General features: G+C 38.2%; 1 protein-coding gene across 1 annotated transcript in view; it reads right to left on the reverse strand.

Annotated features, from left to right (window-relative positions):
• LOC126183554 (MAP kinase-activated protein kinase 2) overlaps positions 1-16,987 on the reverse strand; it is a 94,406-nt gene that overhangs the window by 59,695 nt on the left and 17,724 nt on the right. The window lies entirely within an intron of this gene.

A 16,987-nucleotide genomic window follows, 5' to 3' on the forward strand; every position in this document is an offset into this window, starting at 1 on the left:
AGGAAATATAATCACTTAGTCAATTAGTGTCTGTCTCTCTCTCTCTCTCTCTCTCTCTCTCTCTCTCTCTCTCTCTCTCTCTCTCTCTCCACACACACACACACACACACACACACACACACACACACACACACACACACACACACTCTTACAGTTTTTTTGTCAGATAAGACTGTGTATCTCTTCAATACTTAAAATACAGTAAATACAACCTCAAGTACTGACAAACGTCACATTACATCACAGAGAGAAACTCCTATGTTAAATATATCATACTACTGACAAATATAAAGATAGACCTGCAAGCGACTTAGGTCACTGCCTGGAAGGTGGTGTGTAAACCTGCTGGTTGTCTCAACAAAAATAAACATATCTTATTTCACTCAAAGTACTGCACTTCACTAGCAATAGGAGCTACACGGATTAACCTAGCCTTCCACGCAACTATCAGAACTGAAATTATGTAACACTCTCTAAAAGAAGTATTGTCCTTTGAGTAAATGACACATACCATCGTAACCACAAACTTTATGCAAGCTCTGTCTTTAATTATTTTTTCTATTTAACATCTACCTGTCAGCAGAATTACCACGAATGGAGCAGTAGTTCAGGTGTGACATGATGTTAAAAAAATGTTATGAAAAACCAAATAGGAAATACAGGATGGTCAGAAACAGGATAAGCTGTTCTGACAAGCAATTGTCAAGAAAAAGATACAATATGTTGTGCTGTTTCCAAGTTAATTAACACTGAAGTTAGCTAATCAGCCTATTGCATGTGCAAATTCGAGTAGCCCGCAAAAGACGGTCTCACCAAATGTGTTCTCCATTTGGTTTCCTAAAATCGAACAAGAGAGCAATACAAAAATAGGACATGGGACAGTAGTATGGACTGAAGCTGAGCCAAAGGCTCAGCAGTCTCGTGCACTGTCATCTATGCTATGATGAACAACTGACACTAATTGTACTCGAATTTGTGCATTCAACAGCCTGATTGGTTAACTTCAACAGTAATAACTCTGAAACAGTGCAACATACCGGATATTTTCATAACAATGATTTCTCAGCACAATCTATCCTGCAACACCCTTACAAGCCTTTCAGACTGTTTCTGACCACCCTCTATATTTTCTTTATTTGTCAGCATACTATTATTTACCAATTAAAGACAGTTTTCATCATGACTGAGCAAATTCTAGTACCCCCTAGAATAATTTAGCAAATTCAGAGAAAACCTAAAAAACTGGACTGGGAGACAGTGATTCATACCGTTACACGCTTGACTATGAGGCTAGTGACTGAATGTTGTACCACCTTGCTAACCACTACAAAATATGAAGTTAAACAATCGTGTATCATCAGCACTACCCTCCCTGCAAATAGAACAAGAAATGAACCAATTTTACATTTGGCGAAAAAGGCATAATGACAAAGTTATATGACAAAGTGTATGGATCATTCTGGCTCTGAACAGTGCACAGTAACTACAAACCACTAACAGTGAGGCAGAAAACAAACAATTGTAGCAGGAGCATCAACATCACAACTGTTTACACAATTGTGCGTATTGTCAACAAATGTTAAATAGTTGGCACATTAAATTTGAGTGGCATCTTAATAATATTCAGTGAATGATACTTAAAATTCAAATATCAACATCAACATTTTTCTATGGAAATGAAGGAAACAGAATTAGTAACACATGTATCAAATATTGTGTGTAATCACTTTTTCATAATTACAAAGAGTGTGTAAAGGCTTTTGCATGGTAATGCTAATGAAATTGTGAATGGTGACACTGAACTGATAGACATAGGAAAATACTAAGAAAAATTCCAAATAAGATAAAAGAAATAAAAAGTGAAATTAATATACCACAACTGACACAAATAAAAGTAGATCACATCCATTTATGTTACAAACTACACTTGTTAATGATGAGATATGGGAGACACACACACACACACACACACACACACACACACACACACACACACACACACACACACACACACACACAAATGAAACCTGAAAGAGATGTTATGTAAAGAGGTGCACGAGATATGTAAAGAAATAATAGAAAAACAAACACATGAAATTGGAGAAGAAAAAGAAGGAATACAGAAACTAAAGTGTTTAACAACACTTTGACATCAAGGTTGACAGAATGAGGCAGGGGATTAAATCGCCTGTTACCTATTCGAAAGAGCCATCCCAGCACTGAACTGAATTTATGTATGGGGAGCATACAAAATGTAATTCTGCATAGCTAGGCAAGAATCTGGATCTCATGCCTTTCCATTCAGGGTCTTAACCGCTTCACCCCATAGAAAATGGTGTTACATCAACACTTTGTAAGGTTAATTCCATAAAAGTTCTTGAAACATCATAGCTTCAATTTTTCACTAGTCCCTGATAAACGTGACTTGCTTTTTATTGATGGAAAACCAAGGGCGGAATACAATATCTATAAGTATACTGGTCAAAAAATTAACCACATCCCAGACACACCTTCACCCAAATATTGTGCAACACCACACCTTTATCCACAATAAAGGTCTCAATTTGGTGAGAAAGAGTGTCCTCAAGATGTTTCTTCAGCTGCATCAGTCAACTGAAGTCACTAATGATTAAAGCCCATAAGGCTACCAAATTGTGGAGGTGCTGATTGCAGTGTTTCACCTGCTGTTTCAAATAATTCCTGGCACGAGTGTTCACAGTATTATTTATCAGGAAGATGTAGAAGAAAGGCTAACATTTCCAACCGTGCACACACACAAAAACCGAAAACCTCCCACACCCCACTGTAACATAGTAATAATAATTAAATTATTGTTTATGTAAAACTTTTTGGTACTGTAATTATTACACTAAATGCTTTAAAATGTCATCCTGATTACATAAATTTGTAACAAATATTAATTTACATTTCTCATCATCTACACAACCAAAGATTTCCACGATACTATGAGACTACCTCCAAAACAGTGTTTTGCACTTATTAGAGTCTAGACACCATTTTTGAACCCTCCAGTGTTTACAAAGCGTGACGGTGTGCATTATGTAATATGACAGGGAAAGGAGCCAGTGACCATTGGAGCTTTTTTTTTATTTTTAAACAATGGAAACTCCAGACTGGACTATCAACATAGGATAGATTGCTACTCACCATAAAGATGACATGTTGAGTTTCAGACAGGCACAATCAAAAGGTTGTTACACATTATAGCTTTCAGCCAAAGCCTTCTACAGCAAAGAAAACACTGACACATTCACACAAGCGCACACACTTCACGCACACGTGACCGCCACTACAGGCAGGGGGTGTCAGCAGTGTCAGAGGTTGTCAACAATGTCTTCCTGTTCCTCACTACACAGTAGACTGTCATTTGCGACCACGAAATGTGTGAGAATCAGTGCCCCAGGAAAAGGGGTGGTTCCACTGACACCATTTACGTCACCCCAGTGGCCTTTTTGTGCCGACTGAGTGGCAGTATGTCTGGAATGTTTTCCTTGGACACTCATAATAAAACATTTTGATTTCAACAATGTTTCCAAGAAGACAGCAAATGTAGCTATCACAACAAATGACATCAAAAGAAAAGAGTTTTTACTGGGTGATAGCCATCTTAGAGGTGTTGCTCACGAAATAATAAATGCCAACAAAGAGGTAAGTGCCCTAGGTTATATCAAACCAGGTGCTCGCATTGACCAAGTACTTTCATTAATAATCAATATTCCTCAAAAGATAATGAACAAAGGCTTCATTGTGATCTGTGGTGGTTCAAATGATGTTGCACATAATGAAGGTTTGCATGCTGCTAATGTCTTAAAATAACTCTAAACCACCTGAAGCATTCCAACGTAATTGTAGTTGATATTCCACACAGGCATGACTTATTACAATCCTCGTGTGTAAACAAGGCAGTAATTGCAACAAACAGATGTTATGCAGATATCTGCAGCAATTTTACTAATAGTCACAGGATTGAAACTCACAAATTTGGCAGAGAACTTTACCACTCATGGTCTTCACCTTAACTGGTATGGAAAAAAATCATTTAGTAATTTATAATTTGTGACATAGTTGCAAAGCCAAGGAACAATGTCAACACAAAAGAATTAGATTTGACTGAAGAGTGTACCAGTACACAAAATAATTGCAGTAGCGGACATAGGCAGACTACATTGGACAACTGGATGGTGAAAAAACAAGAAAGAAGTGCATCTTCCCAATCTGCAAGTGTGTGGAAACAGACTAATTTGGAGAGATGGATAGTAAAAAAATACATTACCCAGACCTTCAATAAAAACTTCTTTTTTGGAGAAAAAGAGTGTAACTGCTTCTGCTAAACAAAAACTTGCAATTTATCACCAGAACAATAGAGGCCTAAGTAGTAAGATCAATGAGCTTATAATCAATATACATGAGCCACAAGGTATAGATTATGCCCATGTTTTATGTTTTAGTGAGCACCATATTAAGTCTGGTATAGAAAAACTTATAAACAATTATTACTTAGCAATATCATTTTGTATAAAATGTAAAGAAAAAGGAGGTGTGCCATTTATGTTAAAAATGGTATCACATGTAGAGTAATTAATGTGCAGAATTATCGTTTAGCACAACATTTGGAAGTGTGTGCCACAGAATTGTCCTTGAATAATTCCCATATATCAATAGTCACAGTATACAGAGCACTTTCAGGGAACTTTAGTCTCCTTTTGAATAAGCTAGATGGTCTCCTAATATACATATTCAAACACAAAACAGATGTGATAGTGCTTGGGGACTTCAATGTTAACTTTCTAACAAATTCTAGAAACAGAGCAGACCTAGAAAATCTGATGTCTACGTATTATCTGGTTGCTGTGATTAGTTTCACTACTAGAATAACTTCGTGTACAAGCACACTGTTCAATAATATATTTATAGATCAGAAGAAAAAAAGGTGATTTGACTACCAGGCAAGTCATGAATGGTCTATCTGACCATGATGGACAAAGACTCACTATAAACAGCACAAGTATTTATGTGAATGGTAGTGGCCCCAGTTGGAAAACAGAACAGTTAATGAAGAAACTATTCAGATTTTTAAATCTTATCTCCAAGCCACACACTGGGCACCTACATATAATTTAGAAAATTCCAATTCCAAGTACATTTTTTTTTTCAGTAATGAAGTGGCAGTGAGATTTGAAAGCACCTTCCCAAGAAGGATATACAAGATCCAAACCACAAGATATACCAAAAGCCCTGGATAGCCAATGGTATCAAGATTTCACGCAAAAAGAACTGTACATTCCCACAAAAAATTCAGACAACCACACCCAGCTAAATCACTATAAAAAATACTGCAAAGTACTAAGCAAAATTATTCATAAGTCGAAAAGTTTGTATATGTGCTTCAAAATTAATAAATCTAGTAACAAAATCAAAACTGTATGGGAAGTGATAAAGAGCGAGACTGGTGCAAATTTCCCCAGTAGGTCCCGAAACATTGTTCTCAATAATGGAGATAGACAGGTACAAAATCAAAATCTGTGGCAAAAATTATCAATGAGTATTTTCTAAGTGTTGCTGAGAAAGCGGAACACAACGGTTCCTTAGAAGAAGCATTAAAAATACTGAAAGGTCACTTCCCTAACTCCATAGAGCAGATAGGTATAGCCCCTATAACAGTACAGGAAGTAAGAAAAACCATTATTTCTTTAAAAGCAAAAAATTCAGCTGGTGTTGACATCTCTAGCAAATTGCTGAAAGCCTGCTGCAATGAGTTCAGTGAAGTCCTAGCTCATATATTCAATGCCTCTCTCAAACAAGGTAACTTCCCTGAAATGATGAAATATGCTATTGTAAAGCCCCTCTACAAAAGAGGCAATGCCTCAGATGTTACAAACTATCGGCCTCTCTCTCTTTTGATTACATTTTCTAAAGTTCTCGAAAAGCTAATATATGCCAGAATAGTCAGTCACCTAGAAAAACATGCAATAATTAGTAAAAACCAGTTTCGATTCCACAACTGAAGCAATATTTTCGTTTACGAATAACGTTTTGGAATGCCTCAATAAAAAGACAGTGCCTGTGGGCATATTTTGCGATCTGTCTAAAGCCTCTGACTGTGTTAGTCATTGAATACTTATAGGGAAAACATGTCACTGTGGACTCCGAGGACAAATGGGCAACTGGCTCAAATCCTACCTACAGGGCAGACAACAGGAAACAGTGCTAGATGGTAACAATAGTCACATAGGAGGGGTAGAGTCCAACTGGGGAACAGTAAAATATGAAGTTCCACAAGGTTCTGTCCTTGGTCCCCTGCTATTCCTCATATATATCAATGATCTACCATTGTCCTCAAACAAAGCAAGCAATTTTACAATGTTTGCTGATGACAAGTATTGTGATAGATCATAAGATACCCTCTGATCTAGAATTAAATGCCAACTTGAGGATGTTCTGAACTGGTTCACAGTAAATTCTCTATCAATAAACCTCAGCAAAACTAATTATATTCATTTCCATTCTGGTCACAAAAGTCCACAGGAAATAAACATTACACATGAGAGCCAGCAGATAGAGAGAGCAAATTGTTTGAAATTCTTGGGCATATATATATAGATAGAAGACTTAACTGGAAACAGCACATCAACTAAACCCTGAAAAGGCCCAGCTCAGCAACATTTGCCATTCGGATAATCACCAAAATCTGAGACATCAATGTCTCAAAATCTGCTTACTTTGGCTACTTTCATTCACTTATGTGTTATGGAATAATCTTCTAGGACAATTCACCACTATCGAAAAAGGTTTTTACAAGTCAGAAAAAGGCTGTCCGAATTTTGTGTGGATTGCCTCCAAGAATCTCATATCGCAATCTTTTTAAACAAATAGGGATCCTAACCACTACTTCACAATATATCTTTTCAATCATGACATTCATGTTTCACAATCCTCCTTAATATGAAACAAACGAAATGTACCATCACCATAACACGAGGAGGAAATATGACATACACTGTGACCTGAAAAATCTGTCCCTGTTGCAAAAAGGTGTGAAATACACAAGCACAAAAATCTTCAATGCACTTCCAAGTAATATAAAGTGTCTACGGGATAAAAAAGTACTGTTTAAAAATAAGCTAAAAGAGTTTATGTTTGAAAACAGTTTCTATTCTCTAGAAGAATTCTATAGCAGAAATAGATAATTTTATTTCCCAAATACTATTGTATATTCCTGCCTCAACATAGCTTGCTGTGTTAATCAGATTAATTGGTGATCTGTAAAAAATTGTTTGGACAAAATCAGAATGTTGTACCTGGCACTCTGCTTGTGAGTGCAATTTTATCCTACCGATTGTGTTTCCAACTTGTTTCATTAATCTTTGTTTATTGTCCTTGTGGAAACTAATGTAATAATGAACTAAATGTTTTTGACTCGTTCCACATCCATGCTTTAACATGCAGAACTGGATCTACGGAATATGTATTGCAATAAATATACAAATACTGGGCATCGCAGTTCTGACCGCCAACACAGAGGTGTTGAAAGAAGGGATGAAAAGTAGATAAGAGGGGGTATGACGACCTTCCAAACGTGGGAAACATCTACAGCAGCATTGGGCAACATTGTGATGAAATTAGGTGCCAATGTGACATCATTAACCTGCCTTACATGACGCATGAACTTCTGAGCTGGGGCCTTTACTTCACACATGTCAACACCTTACTGTTTGAAGTATCCCTGAACCCGAGGTTGATGTTGATGGGCACCACGTTTTTGCACCATTACAGACAAAAGTTGTATACACCTTTAAGCCAAATTTCAAACTTATGCATCGCAACGGGTAGGAATCACTGGGTTTCAAAAAAGTGATTCTTTAATTTCCTTGCACAGTGTATTTATATTTCTTCATTTTAAAAATCAAAGTGTTCAGAGGAAGTTCTTTTTCATCGTGAAGTTCAGCACACAACTAATGTTGGTGGTGGTAGGTGAGGGGTACTAGCTAATATTTGATTGCACTCAGGCTTAACGGTCTCAGAATGGCTGGGAACCACCGCCCCTAACACGTACATCCCATATGATGATGGCAGGGTAACAGGGACCTTGTTGTTTCATTTAATATGAACAACAGTCACAGTACAGCCTAACCAAAAATAATTTCTCTTAAAAGTAAAGTCTTTATATTGACACAAAAAAATTGTAATTCTACAAGCTAAAAATTGCGTGTAAAAACAAATCATTGAAAAATGAAAACTATTACAATTGTAAAATAAGGGCTACCAGTGTAAAACTTGTGAAAAATAGAAATATTGAAGCTTAAAAAATTCACACAAAAGACAAGGGAGAGAAATCCAGATTCTCTGAGGAAAGAAAAATTATTCAAAATGAGGTATTAACTTAAAAATAGATCCCGTACAACTATCAAAGTAAGTCCATGACTTAAGAATATATTACTGGACAAAGGAAAGGTGCTCACTGGATTTCAGGAACAAATCATTAAATATTATGGTAAAGTTCCAAACTCTTAACTACCACGACCATACGAAAATACTGTGAAGTGGAATACCAGTTGTTGAACTTTATCACCAAATGAACAAATGCAACAAGTCAGATGGATGTATATTACACTATGCTATTGTTGAAAAAATTGTGGAACACTCTTGATGCTTTTCAGACATATTGTTGCTAAGATAGACTGTGCAGAATATTTGAGAGTGTAACACTCTCAACAAAAACTGAAAGAGACTTTACATTGCACACAACCCAAATGAAAAGAAAAGCTCTGACTGCAGTACTTAGGAACTGGTAATGAGCAATAATCTGGTAACAGTCCCCATAAATAGTATCGACAACGAAATAGAGATGCTAAAACATCCTTCCCTACAATCTTTTATGCAAAATGAATGACAATTTCTTAAGCATAGGTATCATGAAGTACTACCCTATAAAACCCAGCCTACTGCTAAAGTGGAAGAACTGGAAGATGGAATACTAAATGTTATGAACACTTGGTGTCTGTTCTTTCGAACATGTTCCCTTTCCCTTTCTCCCTTGTACAAATCCACAAATTAATTGAATTCGAGCCCCATCTCCGATATCCACAGCACATATTCAAATGCATTTATCACAATGGCTTCAAAACTTCTACCTTTCACTGCAATGAGGGAATCCTTTGTAATGGTCAACCTTACAAAAATAGTGAAAGAAATGGGAGCACATCTATTATGCACCCAGGGAAGCTAATGCACTCCCCCATACCCCCCCCACCCCACCCCTTTACAGACTTCAGTTACATCCCTAAATCAGCAAATTCGAAGGCAATTATTATAGTTATGAGCACTATAAAAATCAAGGAAATTTTGAAAACATGTAGTGAACCTTCGGCTTCTATTGGGTTTTTGAACTAAAAAGCAAGTGGATTCACACAAATGCATACACACAGCAAACAGACCATGTTGAACCATATACTTAAAAAAAAATAGGGAAGCAGACAGCTATGTTAATGACAAAACTAATAGATAACAATGAACATAAATGCAAAAAGTGCACTCTGGTTTAGAACACACACAGGTGACAGACATCAGAAGGTTTTAACCGTATTTCAAGAACTAGACCTGTTAATGGCGAATTTTCCAGGGTCGTTTTAGACATTCCACAATGGGTTGACAAGTAGTGAACACAATATAATTACATTAACAACAAACAATAAAAACACATTTCTTGAGGGAAGATTTTACTTTTGAAAAAGCGAAATGAAACAAGTTACACATAACAAAATCTCACATCTACAGAATATCCTGCAGTAGAGACCCAAAAGAGCATCCACACAATGCCTTATTATGTTCAATTCTGGGCATGTGATTCATATTTAAAGCAATGCAAGCACATATGAGCATGTTCAATCTGTTTGAAATGTGTCATGGCACATTGCTTCATGTGTTCGGTAGGAATCTCATACGCTATATAGCAAACAAAAGGAACTTTTAGTAAGATGGTGGCCAAGAGTGTTTCGTTGTGTAGTGTGTTACGGCTATATTTTCAGGTAATTTATGTGCAAGTTGTCTGTTGATTCTGTTAGAATGCAAGCTGAAATTTCTAGGTGATTACAGACAAAAAAATGTCATAAGGAACTCTGTATCTCAAGTACATTTGAACAAAAATTTGGGATGCGATGCCCTGAGCACCAAGTATAGGATTGAAGAAAAATAAAAGTCGCTGTTCATTTTAATGTAAAAAATATGTTAAGTCCCAGAGAAGGGAAACTATTTAAGCAGCCTACAAATTTCTGAAAAGTGCATGTGCAAAAATGGACTAACATACAACCTTTAATGACTAATAGCACAAAGATCAAAGAGTTTGAACTGAAAAAAGTGCCATAGGACATCAAGGACGCAAACACAAGGGCACGCTGAAAAGTAATGCCTCTGAATTTTTTATTCTGTTTTCAATATCAGTTGAGGTATTACATATAATGCGTATTACTCAGTCGATTTTCCTGCTTTGCTGACAGAAATTTCAACCCTCCGCCGCTAGAGGGCTCCAAATTTTAGTGTGAAACATGGTAATGTGTAACATAACTATGTTGGTACATGAAAAGATCCTCAGAAAATGCGTAGCACGAATTCAAATAGTTCATCCACTAACGGGGCAGCTCCACCTCCAGCGTGACAATGCCAGACCACATGTGTGCTGCAACATCTGGAACAATCCGCTGCCTTGAGTTCACTGTCACTGATCATCCTCAAAACAATCCCGACTTGGCCCCGTCTGATTTTCACCTGTTTTCAAAACTGAAAGAACATCTTCAAACACTTCACTTTGAAAGTGATGAAGTGGTGCAAGCAGAGGTGGGGATGTGGCTCCATCAACAAAGTCAAACATTCTACAGTGGTGGTATCAATAAATTAGTTTCTCAACAACAGAAATGTATTCATCATCTGGTTGACTATGTTGACAAATAAATATGTAGACATGAAGAATATTGATTTAGAATGTTAATAATATTTGTTTCATTTAAAAGGCTCTAAAAGTTTTCACATAAAATATTCAGAGGCATTACTATTCAGCATGCCTTCACATAAGTGTAGAATAGGTTACATCTACTGATGTGGATTCTATGGTCTATGACATAGATCAATTTGTCGATTCCAAAGATGTTAAACTAAAATCCTTTTTGAGTGAAGTTACATACACAATTCTTTATAAAATAAAATAAAAATTATGTAATGAAAGCCAATTAACCTTTACATAATGACAAAGAACATCCCTCAAATATTTCACAGTTTCAGAAATGATAAATGAAGTGCTTTGTTTCAAAATGTGAAATAGTTCAGATTCATATACAAGTTGTAAATAATGAAATGTTATTGCCAGTCTCATTGCTATAAGAACTGAATTATGCAAAATAGTATCTAGTCTACAGATACAAGTTCTAGGTTTCAAAAGCAGAAAATGAAAATCTTGCTGTGACATTCTTCTGAAATTTGCAAACAAAAAGTCATGATCACTTTTTATTTCACACAGTACAGTACCTTTGTAATTTAGATTATGTTTTATCCATAATCACCTGTGTGTTTTCTTTTCTGTCACCTTTCATTACAATAAATGCAACACAAACTGCTGAGATAAGAAATGGGTGCGTAGAAGACTGATACAACAACCAGGCAATGGTTGAACATGAGTGTGCATGTACATACAGCAAATTGTTTCCACTAATTTTTTGTGGATGTGCTTTTTTCCCCATGCATATGCCCTTACGCATGCGGGAAAGAGGCAGTGTGTGGTCATACAATAAGTACAGAAGCCCTACAAGAAATAATAAAAAATTAGCAACTCTTATGTATACCCAAAACTGCTATCACACCATTAACAAAGATTCTGTGGTCATCTGAATGAATGAATTTTAGATGGCAAATAACGTGAGTTATTAGGGACAACCACAGATCAAAATGTCACCCCCCCCCCCACCCCCCACCCTCTCCAGCAAAAGAAGCCTGACTCACAAAATATAGCAATCTCAAGTTCCAATACCAAGATCTGCTTGGTCAGCGCAGACAGACACAGTGAAAAAGCTACCTTAGAAACCTGTTAAAGACTGGTGTGCGACGTGTACCATACAAAATACTGACAGGTAAAAATCCAAACTCCAGTGCTTCTGCCCACAATGAAAACTAATGGTGGATCAATGACCTGTGGATGGAGAAAGACAACAAATCACCTTATCAAACAGTGCAGAGGTGCACTGCTGGTTCATAATGTCCAGTGGGTGCAACATTTCGGCAATCATACATGTTGCATCATCAGGTGCACTGATGAAATGACCTCCTGGGGACACACAACCAACTTTTACCCCCTCTCCATGTAACTCATTATGTACATGGTCTGTCCTTAGTGCACGTGTTGGTGCCGCAGAGGCATTCACGTCGATACTTGTGGCCAGTAACGCCCAGCAGGTCACCCTGATTGCAGTGGCATCGGTGTGGTTACTCCATTCGCCCTAGCCACAAAAATGTTGTGTCTGCTGAGAGTCTTCTTAATTAAACCTAGAGTTGGTCCCCAAGTCTTGCTGAGATTATGGACGCAGTCCCGGTGGATAAGACTGTCCCTGGTGCATATTTTGATTGCCTCTCTAATGACACTGTCCCAGTATTATGAAGTTTGTGTTAAAATCCTGATCCATTTGTATTCCATCACATCAGTCTCTGACAAACAGTTCTCTGTGACAGCAAACTTTATTGGATACATTAGTAGTGTGTGCCACTGGTGTTCTCAACATCGATATTCAGTGGTGCATACTGTTTGTCCAATACACGTCTTGCCATACTGGCGCAGTATCTGATGTACCCTGGCTTTCCATATATCAAGGTCATCTGTGATGCTCCCCAATAATGCCCGTGTTTTATTGGGTGGGCAAAAGGCTGTTCTTACTTAGTGCTTCTTCAGCATGTGCTCGATTTTTCCCAGTACTGTGCTCGTGTACAGTATAAAGATCATAGCTGCATCCTTCTAACTTTGCCCGTCTCCACTGGTCGTACTGTAGTGGTAGGGCACCAAGCACACTTAATATACCATTCCGCGTAACTGATTTTCTGGAACACCATTCTGAGGTGTTCCAGTTCCTCAGGGAGACACACTGCATCTGAGATGATGTGTGTTCTCAGCATCTCAGTCCTCTGCACAAAGTGGGCAGCTGTCCGCACAATAGCACAGTGTGCGTTTTCTTCCCATACACAGTGTGGTCCAGGGTCCTTCCACACTTATCATTATGACATCCAGGAATGGTAGTTTTCCCTCTGCCTCAATCTTCATGGTGAACCTGATGAAGTGTGTGGGGTTTAGATGTGAGAGAAAGTCATGGAGTTTGTTTCCTCCATGGAGGCAGATGACTAATATATCATCCACATAACAGGAAAAGCAAGTGGGTTTCCATTTGGATGACTTCCAATGCTACTTCCTCGAAATGCTCCATATACAGATTTGCAACCACAGACAAAAGCGCCAGTCTCACTGACTATTTATAGTCTTATCCATTAAACAGAAAATACGCGGAGGTCAGGAATGGCTGAAAAAATTGGTAGCCTTAAAGTCAACTTTCTGACAAATGAGTTCTAATGACTCTCTTAGAAGAACCCTGATGAATAGCGAAATATCAAAGCTCACAAGGCTGTCACAGGCCTACAGCCTGCAGCTTTTGAAGCATTTCACAAAATCTACATATGTGCATATGTGGTGTGGGCATTTATCAACGTAAGGGCTTAGCACATCTTTCGGGTATTTTGCCAGCAATCATTTAGGAGCCCTAATGTTTGCTAACAATAGGATGTAACAGCAAGCCCACTTTGTGTATCTTAGAGAGTCCGTGGCAGTCTTGGACGCACAGGTTCTGGTGGTAACCTTTCTTGATATCGCCTCAGGTAAATCTCAATCCTTGAGAAGTGCACTGGGTTTGTTTTTCAACCTTCTTGGTGGGGTCAGCATTGGTCTCCCTGGAGGAGCTGTCATCTAGCAGGCCCTGCGTCTTCTGAGTGTTGTCCTTGTGGGTTGGGACAACCATAGCATTGCCTTTGTCAGTATGTAAGACAACAATGTATTAGATCCTGATTGCCAATTCTCCCTGTTGGTGATGTTTGACATGTCTAATCACCAAAATATTGTGCCCACTGGATACTATGCATCGGCAGTACACGTGTGGACTGTTCGTTCAACTAATATGCAGCAGAAACTGGAGAATCACAACAAAATATCTGTTTGGAAAAGTCTTCCCAGTTGATGACCCCGATGCTATCAACTGCACAGGCAGATTGTATATGCATTACACACTGAATACACTAATACTTTGGTAACTACACTGTTTACTCAATAAGTAGTAGCCATAACCATAATAAAACTGAAAAACAAAAAGGCTCCAGGGCCAGACAACATTCATGCTGACATTCTTAATGTGTAAATTGTTCCATACCCAAACAGATTGCTTAATGATTCATTAATAATGGGTGGGTCCCTGTCAACAGGAAATTAGCAAAGATTTGAATAATCAAAAAGTCTGAATACGAAGGTCCAGCTATAGGCCAATGTGTCTGATTAATACAACTGCATAGTTCTGGTAAAGACCCCTGTGTGACATTACAGCCAGATCTTCAAGGGATTAACAAGTGCCTTGGGTTTAGGAAAGGGAAAATATTGAAGGTACACAAAACAAGGTGATCAAAACAACAAACAAATACATAATTGTAATATTAACTGACATTGCTCGAGCCTTCCACAATTTATGATGATCCACATAGTTTGTGCAGATGTGAGAATAGGAACTTCACTGACTATTACTACATTTTTGCATTTACTGTAGAAGTACAATTGTGGCACAGGTAGCCAGAATGCAAAAAGTAATCAAAAGCACTACCAAGGGATGTCCACAGGGTCCTATTTGCAGGTCAATGTTTTGTAATTTGGAAATCAAACCTTTTTTGCAGTACTCTGAAGAAAATGACAACATCGATTGGCTGGTAACACATGCTGATGAAATCTCGGCTGTGGAGGGAATGGCAAATGGGGTCCACTCACAGATCCAGTGATGATATGCAGACATCAAACTAACCAGTCCCACAGAAAACTACACACCTCTTAAAAGTTCAACTACCCATGTGTGGAAATCCCACAGAACACTTCCATTACCAAACAATTACACCAATTACACCCAGGAAGCTAGCTGGTTGGAAAGCATAACTTCAGACAACACATTCACGCAACTGCACAAAAAGCACATAACATTATGCACAAAATTGCGCACACATCTAAGCTAACTACAAACTACTACTGTATTCAATGAGGACATACCATGATGCCACTTTTATGGCCATCATACACTTTGCAAAAAATGTCTGAGCGCACAGACTTAGGTGTGTGCACAACAGGCAAATCCTGCGTCATACACTCCTTAGAGTCAAAGGGGCTTTGGCATCACATCAACCAATGCTCTGCTAGCGATCTGCGTTACCTACCCAGTAGACATAGTAAGATACTGTGCAGCCCCCCGCTGTGCGTGTAAAGGGGATTTAACGGAAGTTCAACAAATCACAGAACAAAGATTAACAAATAAGTCCAACTCCTGAACTGGAAGGTGAACGCAAGCCCCAGCCCAGGTATGGAATATTACTTAATGAAGCATGGTCAATATCTGTGCAGATTCTGGAGCCTTTCTATTTTTCAGTTTTATTATGGTTATGGCTACTACTTCTCGACTACTTCTTGAGTAAACAGTGTAGTTACCAATGCTACTTGCTTTGTGTGCAATGGCATGAATGTGTTGTGTAAAGTTATGCTTTACATCCAGCTAGTGTCCTGGGTATCATTTTAACTGCAACTCCAATAATGGAATTAGGAGACCTACAGTGAGAAATTGATTCCTACATGAAGATCTAGGATATCACAACATCATTTCCTGACATGAAGAAGACAACTACACCTGTATTCCAACACTTACCAAATATCCCCGCCCCTCCCCCCCAATCCTAACTGGTATAATCAGAGCAGCAGTGGAAGTGATAGCATGAACGCAAACATGAGTGACAACACGCTAACGAGTTCAACTAATGTTGTGGAAGGCACAGATAGGGATTATGCAAGTGTGATTGTTGTATTAAGTAATGTGCATCTGCAACTTGCATAACAGTGCCACACTAGATAGACATGCAGTATCATATCAGCCCTGCACTATTACAAATATCCAGTTTCTTAGACACTTTAGCAGCAGTGAGTAGAAGCTGCTCATCAGAGGGTGGTGCAAGATATATCAAACAATGTACTGCCTGTTGGCTTCTGTCCCAGGATCTTCGGCCAACGTTTGTTTAATGCATGTTGGTGAATTTTATCATGTAGTTTGTCTCTCACAGCACTTACTCCACCATGACTGATATCTCCAACTGTCCCCACCTGCAATATCGTTTATGTTAGATGAACCTGGTAATGATGGACTGTCCTATCATTTCACAAAGACTTTTCCACATGTACACAGTATGTGGCATCTTTCCAGCATTGGGAGTTAGTCATTTGTTATCTTCTTGGTTAGTTAGTCTTCACATCATGTTTGTGCAACATACAGTCAGTTCTGTCCATCACCCTGGGGATGGGGGGCAGTAAGACCATACCTGCCATTTTCTCTTCCAATATGTCACTTCTCTGTGTGTTGGGTATCATTACACTTCTTAGCAATGGGTGGAGTATCCATTCCCCTCACTTTAGAGCACATTCCAGGAGAGACTTGACACTTAATAAGACTCTGAAATAAATTAAAACTTGGACCAAACATCCCGATTTTGATGTTGCTTCTTTTTTTTTTTTTTGCCAAAGAGCCATTCAATGACACCTGGAACATACTGGGTCCACCTTGCCAGAGGACATTACGAAACTGTTCCACGCATGTCTTCCCATGGGCTAGTTTATGTGGAATGGCAATTTATATGAACAGCTGAAAAGTGTCAATTAGGT

This window comes from Schistocerca cancellata, chromosome 4, assembly GCF_023864275.1.
Source record: "Schistocerca cancellata isolate TAMUIC-IGC-003103 chromosome 4, iqSchCanc2.1, whole genome shotgun sequence".
In the NCBI taxonomy this organism is placed as follows: Eukaryota; Metazoa; Arthropoda; class Insecta; order Orthoptera; family Acrididae; genus Schistocerca; species Schistocerca cancellata.